The sequence below is a fragment of the Phalacrocorax aristotelis genome, chromosome 23, assembly GCF_949628215.1.
Source record: "Phalacrocorax aristotelis chromosome 23, bGulAri2.1, whole genome shotgun sequence".
Taxonomy (NCBI): Eukaryota; Metazoa; Chordata; class Aves; order Suliformes; family Phalacrocoracidae; genus Phalacrocorax; species Phalacrocorax aristotelis.
In genome coordinates, this window is record NC_134298.1 from 5,466,529 (window position 1) to 5,479,479 (window position 12,951).

The following is a 12,951-nucleotide window of genomic DNA, read 5'->3' on the forward strand; positions in this document are numbered from 1 at the left end:
CTGGTGGGTAACCCTCAGCAAGTTTCCTCCAGCCTCGCTGCTTCGCGCTAACCCAAACTTGAAACTGAATCAACCTCCAGGTGTAGACAAATGGTCAGGCTGTAAATTTTCCAGGACCGTGACCATCTCTTGTTATGTCTGTTAACAAGCTGGGAGATTCTGATTGTGACTTTGATCTTCGTTTCCGCAATAATGCGGGTGATGATTTAAACTTTCCAGGGTGCCTGCAGGTCACGAGCTGCATCAGTGGGTACTTCGGCATATCTGGGGCCACTGACGGATATGGATTTGCTCGGAGCTGACCGGGAGCTCCTTTGACTCTGGATCAGTGGAGCTCGGCTCCAATTCCTGATTTGGAGCACTGGGTACAGCCAAGGTGTGCAATTCGGTGGGTTCGTCCTTTTTCCTTAAATAATGGTTGTGATACGTGAGCACACACAGAAGGATCTGCCAGTGCTCAAACAAGATGGGAGCTGAGGCCGTAATAAAAATCCTTGTGAGTGTTCCAACTCAGCTAATCCTTCATTTACTCCAGGAATAAATTCCAGTATGTTACCTCCTCGATCAGGGCCCACTTCCAGCACATCCTGTCTGTCTGGCAGCACAGAAATGTCAGAAATGCAGCAGCGTTGCAATTCCCACTAGAACAGTGTTATCACATTTTAATATGAGCCTCGGTGCAGCCTCGGTGCTTCTAATTGCTTTCAAACCATTGTTTTCATGCGTTTGGTTGATGAACCCAGCATCTGGCATCATTTGAGAAAGTACAACAGACAGCTGTGTTCAAAATTAAAAAAAAAAAAAAGAGTGAGAAAGGATTAGAACACATAAAAGGGCTCAAAATTAAATTTTTTTTTTAATTTTGAAAGTTCATACAATTTAAAGGTGGAGGAGGGATGCTTTTGTTCTTTTGAAATATCCTTTATTCTTTTATAGAGTTGGAAGCCTAAGTGACATTGGGAAGATTGGTTTGTAGAGCTGTGTATAAATTTGTAAATGAAGTGCCAACTCGCTTAAATGCCTGCTAGGAATTACCGTACAGGTGTTTGGGTCTTCGGGTATGTAGATACCTCCAAAGGAGTCCCCATGTCATCTCAAACTACTACTGTGATAAAATGTACTACAGAAACAGGACAGCCTGGGAGTTAAAACACTGGCTTGGACATCGCCTTGAGAACATCAACTCCGGTCTGTGATACCTCGCCCGGGGGAAGGAAAGGCAGTGATGAGCACTTGGTGCCTGCTGAATGGAAAAAAAAGCCAGAGAACTACAATGTGGGGTTTGGTTTTGAAGGAAAAAAAAAAAACAAACCTGTGTACCTGGACATATTGGTAAGAGAACTGCAAAAACCAGCCATAAATTGGCTGCTCAGCTGCACGGCCGGTGCATTTAGATAACAGGCTGATGTGGCAATGGAAAAGGCTGCTTCTGAGAAGGTTTGGGGTTTCCTCTGTGCTATCCAGTAAACAGCTCTTCTGAAGGGGGTTTAAGCCCAACTTGTGACCACATCTGGTAAAGGCAGCTGCACTCCTTGAACTCAGAGCCATGCTGAAATCCTTCTGCAGACCCAAACCTCAGTGATCCCAGCTGTCCCACCCTTTTGGTTTCCAGTATTGGCTGAAGTTAACACAGTCGGTCTTGAGATCTCCCAGCAAGCAGAAATATCTATGAAACAGGAGCGCAGGTCCTGCCTTGAGGATGGGTTGGGTAGGCCAGTGCTATTTCAGAAAACTGGAGCTGAGCAGAAGGTGACACACGGGATGAGTTGCTGTGCCCGACTCGTACGCACCAAGTGGTCCTGTTGACCGTAGTGTGTAGCTGCAAGTTATTTTTGCCTTGTTCCTTCCTCTTTGAACAGAGCTCCAGGGTGACTCATATTTCATTTTGGAGGAGGGCTGGCTGCCTATGCGAGGCATTTTATACACTTAATATATTTTATGCACGCATGCCCTTGCTGTTTTGCAGCAGCCTCCCCTTCGTGGAAAGAGAGTTGGCAAAGAAAATCCGGAGAGGACCTGGGCCAGTTGTAGCCCTCCCCCGAGTTCCTTTCTGCTGTTTCCGTCTCTTCTCACAATTCACTGCAGGGGAAATGTTCTGCAACAGCTTTGGTTTAGAAGAAACGAATGGTCTGAGGGAGCGGCAACAGGCCGTTCTGGGGTACTGCAGGGGAATCCAGCATTAAATCGGAGGACAGGGAAACGGGAGGAGAGAGATGAGTATTTGGGAAGAGAATGGAGGGACAGGGAGCGGTGCAGAAGGAGGGATTAAAGAAGAAGAAGGTGCGTGTGTGGCTAAATAAGAGCTGTGGGTCAGGCTGCAAGTTTGGCTTTGCTGGAATGGGACCTGGCACTAAATTGTGTCACTGGTGTGTTTCAGCTTCTTCATTCCGAGACCCAAAAGACGTGCCAAGATGGGCAAGTATAAAAAGAGAAGATGGCCACTGGTAGAAGCGAATTAGGTTAAATCATTGATGTCTGTGCGGTATTTCGAGATGCTCAGGAGCACAAGTCACTCCGTGACACACTGGTTGAAGGCACGAACCTTCGGAAATGGAGGAAAATGCGGCTCTGCTGGGCCTGAGCCTGGGGCTGACAAAGAATTGTCCCTCTAAATCCTCCTGTGGGGTACCTGGGCCTCGTGCTGGGTGGGTGTCCCCTCAGCACGGCGTCGCGCAGAGAACTCGACATCCGCGTACTGGTTCACCCTGTAAAACTCACAGTGGATGCAGTTGTAGGCAATGACTTCTTACTTTATTTTGAAGAAAACAACCCCAAATAGATGAATAAAACCAGATTTATTTTCACTGGGCTTATGATAACGTTTCTGCTTTCCCATCAAAAATTCATCCCTAATGGTTTTGCCTGAAATGTTGCGTATTTTCTGAAAAGTAGGGTTCCTCAGAATATCCATAAGTAGTCAAAACGTGCTTGTTCCTGTTTATTAAATTTAGGAAAACTCAGGCTCAAGAAATGTGCTTAAGACATCAGAGCATCTACAGGTGTGTCCAGGAACTGAGTCCAGATTCACTGCTGCTCCCAGCTCTGCGCCTTAACCCCCCTGAAGCAGGGAGGAATAAATATAAATGTACGGCAGGGAGGGGGGTAAGGGACAAGCCGGGATAAAACACGACTTAAAAACTGGGAGCCTTCATGTTCCATAAAAGGATTAAGTAAGTAACGGTGTGGAAAGTCTTAGCAGGCCACTTACCTCGCGGTATATACTATTTAGATGACGTGCGTATCGTCTTACCTCTATCGTCCCTACTTGCTTTGGCTCGGATGCCACGTGCTCCATGGGTCGCCGGTTATTCTTGTATTCTTGGAGGTTGTAGCAGTGCACGAGGGCTGTATATACCCAAGGCATATGTGTAGTTTTCTTTCATTAACTGGCATTATACAAAGGCCCCAAGTGTTAGATTTATGAAGTAGCTTTTCTATATAAAGCCTCAAATCTATTGAATTGAACTGAAGTGGAGCTGGATGGGAGACGGAACTGTGCATTTCCCTAAACCGCTGCTCCCTGGTATTGCATATTTGGTTCATGTAGTTATGACAAGTACAAGTAGCAAATCATTAAAGCAGCAAAACCACCGTCTTTACTGTAAAGATCCCCTTTGAAGCTGAGGCAGAGTGTTCCTGAATTAATGGAGTGCATAGTGATTTTACTAAGTTTTATTTATAAAAAACCCTCTTTGCATTCATGCCAAGAGTCTCCGGCTCGGTGGTAAGCAGGGTTCATACACAGAAACCTAGTCTAGATTTATGATGTGTTTGAAAACGCAAGGGGAAAAATATGGAATTGACAATATTTGTAACATATTGTTAAAATATCTATTCTATCACCATGCGTGGAATTCCCCTGCTTTATAAACACGAGTGCCAGCTACAACCCCTGAAATGTCATAACACGTAGAGACAAAAAGAAAACAAGAAAACTTTTGTTGGAATGCCTTCTAAAGTCCAAGATGTGTTTGGGTGGTGTGTGGAACAGAGAGTTAATTAATGAAAAATAAAGTATACACAAAGGCATATGTTCCTTAACTTAACAAAGAAAAGCTTTAATATCAACACTTTTGACAGGTCCCTTTATCAGCGCTGAAGCTTTGCTTCCTGCAGCTCTGAGCGCGCAGGCCTTTGCCTCTGTGTATGTGTTACAATCTGGGCAAACTAATCTGTGTAGAGACAGTATTTTGTGCATAGAAATCCCTCCTGTTTCAGAGTTTTGCAGACCCTGAGCAGCTGCACAGCTTTGCTTTTCATGGACTTATAAATTATTCCGCTGCCGAAGGTATTGTGCACAAATTTTGGAGGCAAGTAACGATTATAGGAGAAAACAGAACACTCTGCTTGGAAAAATGTCACAGGTAGGAGGCAAGCGTCTGTGCTCTGCGCAGGGCTGTTAGGAGGCGTATTTGCATTTTTACTTACATATAGCCGTAGAAAAATCAAGAGGAATGCGTAGCTTTGAAACGGTTGCTATTGCATTTTTGGGTGTTCACACCGAGCCCCCACCCTTATCACGAAGCTTTAAAATCTTCCATAAACCTGGGAGCGCAGGCCAAGGGCTGCAGCACCCCTCAGCTGGAGGGTGAAAAGTTGGCAGCGCGCTCGCGTGCGCTGACGTCCGGCCTCGTCCCGAGGTGGGGCCGCGGCGAAGCCTCTCGACCCAGGCGGCTCCAACGAGCGCCCCTGAATGCGCTTCCGAGGCGGTCAGAAACGTGTTCAGCTGGTTGTGAGTGCACAGAAATTATGGGGGAGACGTTTACCCTTGACTGAAACCCATAGTGCTGTAGCACAAGGAAACAGAAAAAGCCTTTTCAGCATTTCTCGAAAACACTAGGCACTTCTTACTTTTTGGGTGCGTTCGTTGCATTAAACGAGGGGAGGAGAAAGGAAAAGCCTCCAAGAATAAACATGTCATTCGATTTTAAAAAAAATTGCCTTTACTGTTATCAATCTTTACTTGGAGCCAGCAAATGAAGAACTTGCAGAATTTATAAGAGGATTGAAAGACCAGGTAACAGCAACTAGCACTTTGCCTGGGTTATTCTGCAGTTAGCGTCAAAACTTTCATGACCTTTATTGAGAAGAATTAGGTTAATGAGGAGGGCTTTTTGAACTCTTTTTAAACCAGCCCATTGATTTAAAACTTCTTACGAACTTGAGGAAAGTTTCCTGGTTTGGATTACTAGGTGCTTCTTGGAGATCTCTACTTCATTAATCAAAGCATTCAAGTTCCTGAGTCGCCCACAGTCCTTTGAAACCCATCCGAATTGTAGCACCTTGGGGCAGAGCCTGCTCTCTTTGTTCGCGTTTGGCAGTGTCCCACGCTTGCCTCCCCGGGCAAGTTCTGAGCACACCAGACTCTTACGAATAAAGCAACGTACCATAAAGCAGGTATAAAAATGCCAGTAAAGAGGCTAAATATACAGCAGTTTGGGGAGCGCCGGTAAGTTAAATATTAACAAGTTCTATTGCTCTCACTATGGTCAGTTAATAAAATACTCTAATTATTAGATTGTCTAAATTGCCTGATGTGCAGCTTTGGAGGTAGAGAGCCTTCTGAAATGAACCCTCTGTGTTTCCTGAACTTGTTTGTGTAATAGGAATAGGCTGCAGCTCTCTTTTTATAAAGAAATCTCAGGGGTTATTGTAATGCGCTTAGATGGACGCGCAGCCCCAGCGTTGCTCTGTGCTCGTGCAGGACAGAAGAACGTTTAAGAAGTTGCCCCACTGGGGATAGAGCGCGAGGGCGTTCGCGTACACCATCACCTGGGCTTTCTCACAGTGGGTAATAGACCCTCCTGCTCCACAAAAATAAGGAAAAAGGGTGTAAATTCTCCGTTTCGGCCATTAAGGTGTTTTGGAGCCCTTAGGAGGAGGAGTGCCCTGTTGCGCCTCACTGGGGAGCGGGGAGATGGGTGCCCTGTGCACCCACAGCCCTTGCTCTGCAGAGGTGGGGCTGCAGCGCTTGATCCCAACTCCTGGGTCTTCCAAGCCCTCAGCTGGTTCAAATCTGGAGTTTTGACTCTCTTTCCCCACACTGACTTCTGTGTCGCTTTGGTTTGTGGGCTGTAACCCCATCCGAATCATCTACAGAGTAGTAATTCTGCCCTTTAGTCAGATTCTGTCCTGGAACACAACTGTAAAATCATCCTTTGCATTATCATAAATGCCTAACGGGCATCTTCTCCCGCCCCCAGAGCGCCTACCGCTCCGCTCTGCCCTCCCGCCTCTGCAGTCACTGTCTGTACTTCTTTTTTCTGAACAGTGAGAATTGCTGCAGATACGGGCAAGACAGCCTCCTTGTGTCTTGTCATTGGAATATGCTCGCTAAACTCCAGCTCCCTCGTGGGTCGGTTCTGTTTATTCCTTGTTCGCTTGGAAGGGTTTCAGCTAAGAAAATACGCTGAACCTACTGACGCTGCAGCGGACATCGCTCAGCACTGCTCGGCCTGTGGTCCCCTCTCTGGTACCAATGGTGCTGACGTCTTTTTTTTTTTCAGATCCCAGACTCTATTTGCAGACCTGTTTGTTAATCATTGCGCTGCGCAAGCGTGGGGTCTGGCTTTGCAGACACCGTTCCTAGCAGGGCCGGTACCTCAGAAGACGAACCAAAGTGCAGATTTGGGATCTTCCTCTGCCTCAGTATCGTCAGCCTTTAAATGAAGACCTCTCTTCAAAGAGGCTCACGAGGAATAATTTATTAGCGGACAGAAATACAAACTGTTGGTAGCTTTAGGCTGGTTTAGCTCGCACTGGATGGGCTTTGTATTTCACTGATGTGTTACCGGGTCATAAAAGAAAGAATAAATCTTGTTTACTTGTTTACATCCCGTGGGAATCTTCTGCTGCGCTGGGTTTCAGGCTCGTTCTTAGCAAGACTGCAATGTGCTGTGCTTCCCCTGTCAGGCAGCTGTTCTGTGTAGCTGCTGCCCACTTGAGAGGCAGAATATGCAGTGCCTTTACTGAAAGGGTGCCAAGGATTTGCAAGAGAGGAGCCGGAGGGAGGAAATTAGAGGGGGAGGGAGGGAGAGAGCAAACACACAGCTAGAAAAGGAAGAGAAAACTGGAGAGGAGAGCTCAGCTGGGGATGACACAAGCGGCTGGCAGGGGATTAGAAAATACAGAGTAATGGGAGAGGTGCAGCGTGAGCTCTGCCGCTTCTTCGTGTCTTCATGGGTTTGGGGGGATACCTAGGCCCCCCCAGCCCCAGCAGTTCTTTGTATTAATGAGAAGGAACTTTGCGGTCTCACGGGGCAGCTCTGCCAAAGCCGTCTTTCAGGCGAGGCCTGCAAGTTGCAAACATTTTAAATGTGATTTGTTGGGTGGCCTTTTTGGTGTGTGAGTAGGACTTGGGTTTTCTGTTGGTGCTGGCTGGCTTTTTTTCCTTTTTAGAAGTAAACCCATAATCAGTTGTGGGAAGACTTTGGTTTGAATATCTGCATATCAGATTAAAGGTCTCCAAATTAGTAACTTCCAGGTTATTTTCTGTTTTGTATAGTCATGCAGTTTCTTTGCCATGTGCCAGGGAGAGAAAATAATTTAACCCCAACCCGCTCTGAGCTTCTCGGTCCCCTTTGGGTTTATCGTCTCAAATCGGAGAGTTGTGAAACTTGAATTCCTTCCTGTATAATTAAATACTTGGACGTGTTGGTTGTAGGGCTTTGCTTCCCCCCCCCCGACAACAGGGGGATTCTCAAAGGGTTGTCAGGGATTGGAACAGGCTGCCCAGGGAGGTGGTGGAGTCACCGTCCCTGGAGGTATTTAAAAGAAGGGTAGACGTGGTGCTTGAGGATATGGTTTAGTGCTGGACTTGGCAGTGCTGGGTTAGCGGTTGGACTCGATGATCTTAAGGGTCTTTTCCAACCCTAACGATTCCGTGGTTCCCAGCCCAGCAGCGGGTTCAGCTGTGCCGGCTGGCAGCGGGGCAGGGTTTCTCCCTGCGTGGAGGTGGCCGCGCATCCCCGGCTGATGCTGCGCGCTGCAGCCCGACCTGCTGGGCACACGGGATCATTGCAGCCCCGCAGCCCGCCCCGAGCAGCCCCAGCACCGCAGCAGCCACCCTTCTGCGAAAGGGCTTTCCAATTTCTGGTTGGCTTTTAACAAAAGTGGCATTTTTAGTGGACCATTAATTTGCTTTACTAGGTGTAATTAGCAAAAACTGGACACCGAGTGAACAAAATTAGGCTTGGACTGGATTCACTTGTCAGGCGGCCAAGACCTGTTTGGGTCGACATTTCTAAAACAATGATAAATCAGCTCCTCCTGTGTGCGAGGAGGTCCCTCGCTTTGCTTTTGGCCTTAGTGCCGCGAGGTAGACCTGTCCCGCTGATACAAACACAGCATAAGCAGAGACGGGTCCTGCTCCCACCACGGCCTTGTTTGCCGTGTGAGCCAGGGACCAAGTTATTTTCCTTCCGTGCATGGTCTCCATGCCCAAGAAAATATTTATTAAGCGGGATAAAGACTTTGAGATGTGTAGATAAAGGCGTTTTTTCTTGTAGTTCGTTAATAATACCGCTGTTGTTGGTACAGCCTGGGGAGGGGAGGACGGGCATGTATGTGTGTGACAGCGATGCGCAAGAGAAAACACGGGATTTTCAGGCAAACGTAACGTTACGCGGGCGCCGGCGCTGTGAGGAAGGCAATAGTCTGTACGAAGAAGGTGCAGAAAACCTGCATCCACCGAAACCTCAGCTATTCACATATTAATCACAGGGAGTAACCACACGGATCCAAATGGGCGCTTAGGAGCCGACGAAGCCTTTAAGGCATTCAAAAAAGAAACATCAGACGTTTTCTAGCACGTAAATGTGTTTAAAAAGGTATATAATTTATAATAGCAATGTTGACAGAGCTTTAACTACATTAGAAAAGCTAAACTATAATATATTTACATGTGAGCAGTACTTACTGTGTGGGTGCGCCTCTGTTGATGTGTCTCTATGTGATTCTCCATAATTTCAGCAAGTGATTGTAGTAAGGGATATTAAACCATAGTATTGATAATACTTTTACAGCTCTGCTTGGGGAAATGCATTACTGCTAAATTAGTCCCTGAAAATCTAGAGATATTAACACTGTCGAGCATGAAGGCAGATGGGATTTGGATCAGAGACCTTTATTTGTAGTACGATACTAAGGAGTCATTACTTTAAAGCAGGAACTTCGTTTCCTTGAATATTAACTCGAGTTGGGGATTTTACTTCCGCTTTGGCATGAACAAGCTTATTATAAAAGCGTAAATGGAACTCGCTTGGTATTGATTTTTCTTATGCTCTAAAAAGATGCTTAATGAAACTCTAGGTACCTAGATAAAGACCTTCACTGAATGCAAAGTAAGCTTAATTGCAGTTCCCTTAACAAGCTGCTGGAGATGAATTTTTTTGCTACGACAAAGCCCTTTCACCTATTTAGATTGTTTCTCTTCCTGTGTGTGCCAGGATGCATTAATTCAGCTTCCCCCCCCCGCCCCTGCCAGGAGAGACAAACTGCGGCTTAAAGAAAGGAAAACTTCTTTGCTAGTTCATGTGTGGAAAAAATGTCAGTCCTGGGGAACTTGATTTTTGAGCTCTCAGTAAGAGGTTTTGGTGTTAAAAGCGAGTAACTGCCCCTCTCCCACTTCTGCGGATGGGGAGGCGGGCACGGGGGCATGTTCTGACCCTGCACAACACAATCGTAGCAAAACCAGAAGCTGAGCCGAGGTTTTTCTAGCGTTTGCCCTAAGACCTGTCATCTGCCAGGTCCTGCAGCTGTGCCACAGCCAAGCCAGGACTGTGATTTTTACCCTCCAGCTTTACAAGCCCCGAAGCAATAGGAGGGGTAGGTTCAGATTATCCCCTTCCTCGCAGCGAGCAGAGTTTGTGCTCTCGAGGTTGCGGAGAAGGAAGCAACAGCGTGTTCCCTGATCGCGGTGACTCTTTCTCCTGTAGGTCCTGCTTGTGCTGCTTTGCTCAGAGCCCTGTTAATGCTTAATTAGGTTCTTTTCATCCTCCTCTTGGTGACTTTTTTTTTTCCCCCACGTCCAGTGCTGGGGTTCTGCCAAGGGCTGCGTCTCTGCCCGATGCCAGGTCCGTGCGACGTCTGCGGGTCCTGCAGGGACCTGGCGCGGCTGGTGCCACCCGCCTGGCGCTGCTGTCCGAAGTCACTGCGCCCTGAGCCGCCACCCCCTCCTCTGCTGTGGGCACCCCCAGCACCAGAGACGCAATCTGTCCCCTCTGCAATTTGCTCCGAGTCGATACGGCTGAAGCATGAGATCTGTGTTAATTACCCAGGATGCCTTCAAGCCTGTCTTGCTGCTGCTGTGCGAGAAACTGTTCCTGCACAAAATGTCAGACGGCTAAAGGATGGCATAATTTCATTTTCTTTTTTTCCTGTGCCACAACTATCATGAAGCGAGAAAGCTGGGGATTTAACACGCTTGGGGGTAGCCAAACAGTGCCAGGGGAGCCCCTGGATGAGGTGTAAGCCCAAGAAACCTCTTGCTCTTTCCCTTAGAGTCAATCTCGCTTTTGTTTGTGCTCCAAAGAGCGATAAGTTGGAGAATTTTGTTGAGGATTTGAGTAGGAAGATAGAGCAGCTTTGCGTCAGGTGCAGAGTAATTATTTGCTGGGGTTCTGTGCTATTTGGTTTTTATTCCCTGTGTTTTCATTAAAAGCTAATGAGTTTTTTCTTCATTCAGAACAATAGCTTGGCCCCTGACAAGTTGTTGGTTATTTTTTCTGCTTGGACTCAACTAGCTGTTGCTGCTCCATAAACTTTATGGAGAAGTAGATTAAAGCACAAGAAGTTCTCGTAATGCAAATCCAAATGGAAAGGAAATAGGATTTGTTTTAAGTGGGTACGTCTGCCGAGTTTTTGTTGGCCTTTATTTTTTTGGTTACTGAAACTATAAGCGGCGTTCGAAAAGATTCCTAACGCTAAACCAAACAAAATGCCTTTGTTTGTATTGATTTGTGTTGCAGCAGCTCGCGCAGTTTGGCGTCCTGCTGTGCTTGGCGTGATACATGGACGTGCGTACTGCAGCCTGGGTGCCTCTGCGTGGGTTGTGGCAGCCTGCACGAACACGTGAAACCCCGGTTTCCACCCCTGCACGGGGAGAGCAAGAAAGAGCACGTCTGTGGCGAGAACCCCCTTATATAGTATTTCATGCCTGAGAATTATTCTGCCAAAACAGAGACCTGTGGCTTGATTCTTCCCCGTGGCTGATGTGTGTAGCAGCTTCTCCTGCCGCTGAAGCCAGTGACTTATTCTTGCAAGTAACTTTCCTGACTGGGGCCCTTGTTCTTGTTCCGAGTGGTTTACTGCAGCCACGCACCGACGCACGAGCCGTGCCTCCCCAGCGCGGCGGCTGCACCGTGCCGCGCTGCCTCCTGCTAGTCGGCAACCAGAAGCAGTTTGCTCGTTATCACAATCATCCTGCACCTGTATCTCGTTACAGGGGACCACCTGTTACCTCGGCGTTTGTTTGAAAACCCGGGTTTAATAGGGTGCAGTTTGGTTGAAAGAAAATGTTCTTTTTAAGGGGCTGAGCGGGCTTCTGGAAGCTGTCTCGTGATGCTGGCATCTTCGCGTCACTGCAGACAGTGGAGCCCGCAGCGCTGCAGCACGGCACGGAGGAAGGCTCCTCATTAGGATGAACGCTGTGTTTTCCTATGCCATGGAGCTGTTGCTTGTTTGGTAGCAGCTTTTTTATATAGGTTTTTTAGAGCCTTTTTATTTGAGGCTCTCAAAGTGCTACAGTAAACCAGGGAAGAGACGTCCCCTTGTCACACACAACCGAGCCAAACACCGCAATGACTTCTCCAAGGTCAGGCGGTCCGTGGTGCGCTCGTGGACGCGCTCCGCTTCCCAGAGCCTGGCCAGTGGACCGAGAGGTTTCAGTCTCTGCTTTTTAACCCCTAATTGGTTTTATTTTTCCCCCTCATGGAGGTGCACGCATGAATTTCAGTTCGTTGTAGCACAGAGGAACGTGCTTCGCTTGCTCTTCATGACTTCAAAGTAGTCGGTGGATGGGAGACAACTGCGATACCACCTGTGGTGATGTCTGATCCCGCAGGAGGGATCACAGCCTGCCCTTTGGGGCCAGGGACCTGCAGCTTTCTTCTTGGCATGAGAGATTAGTGATGCAGATGCTGAATGCTGCACCTCCTAAAAGGAGGAAAGTTATTTTCTGAATTTCATTATTTTTCTCCGGAATCTGACGTTCTGCACTGCGTGCTGGGATGGCGGCTGGAAGCAAGTGAGCACAGAGCTGGGAAAAGCTTTGATTACTTCTTGGGCTCTTCCCCTGTTAGGAAAGTTGTAGTGACTTAAAGGGTGGGCTGGCAGGGACCCCCCTGTTCTGTCATTGACCCCCATAGGCCTTTGGGAAATCTCAAAGTCAAATCTTCAATCAGTTTTTCAAGACCTTTGACCTTAGAATATCAGCAAGACTATCATGGTGTCTGGCACCCAGGGTGGTTGGTTTGTTAAGGAACTGATATTTAAAAGACATGCAGATGCGGCACTTCAGGGCATGGTTTAGGAGACCTGGTAGCGTTGGGTTGAGGGTTGGACTCGATGATCCTAGAGGTCTTTTCCAACCTTAATGATTCTATGATAATGTTGTGTGCGTTATGTTGTTCACAGACAGATTGTTCCTTCTGGTGAAGAATCGAAGTTTTCTTGAAAATATGCCCTCGAATGCAGGAGCCCGGGGGCTCCGAGAGCTTCACGCTCGGAGCAAGCAAGGGAAGGTTGCAACCTGGGACGTTGTCAATGAAACATCCAAAATATTGTCACGTCTTTCTGCAGCTGGAGACTTAATGGCGTCTCCACTGTGTTTCTCGGTGGGAGGAAGAGCGTTGTAACCCTCCGTCCCAGGTCTTGGTACCCTTTCATCAGCCCTTGACTTAAACTGTGGGGCACAGGTCCTCTGTTTGCTGAGATAAAACTTGGTTTTAGTGT

The 12,951-nt window shown here is 47.5% G+C and overlaps 1 protein-coding gene across 2 annotated transcripts in view; it reads left to right on the forward strand.

Moving 5' to 3' along the window:
* The window catches only part of SKAP1 (src kinase associated phosphoprotein 1), a 157,739-nt gene that overhangs the window by 17,516 nt on the left and 127,272 nt on the right, over positions 1-12,951 (forward strand). The gene's annotated exons all lie outside the window — the stretch shown is intronic.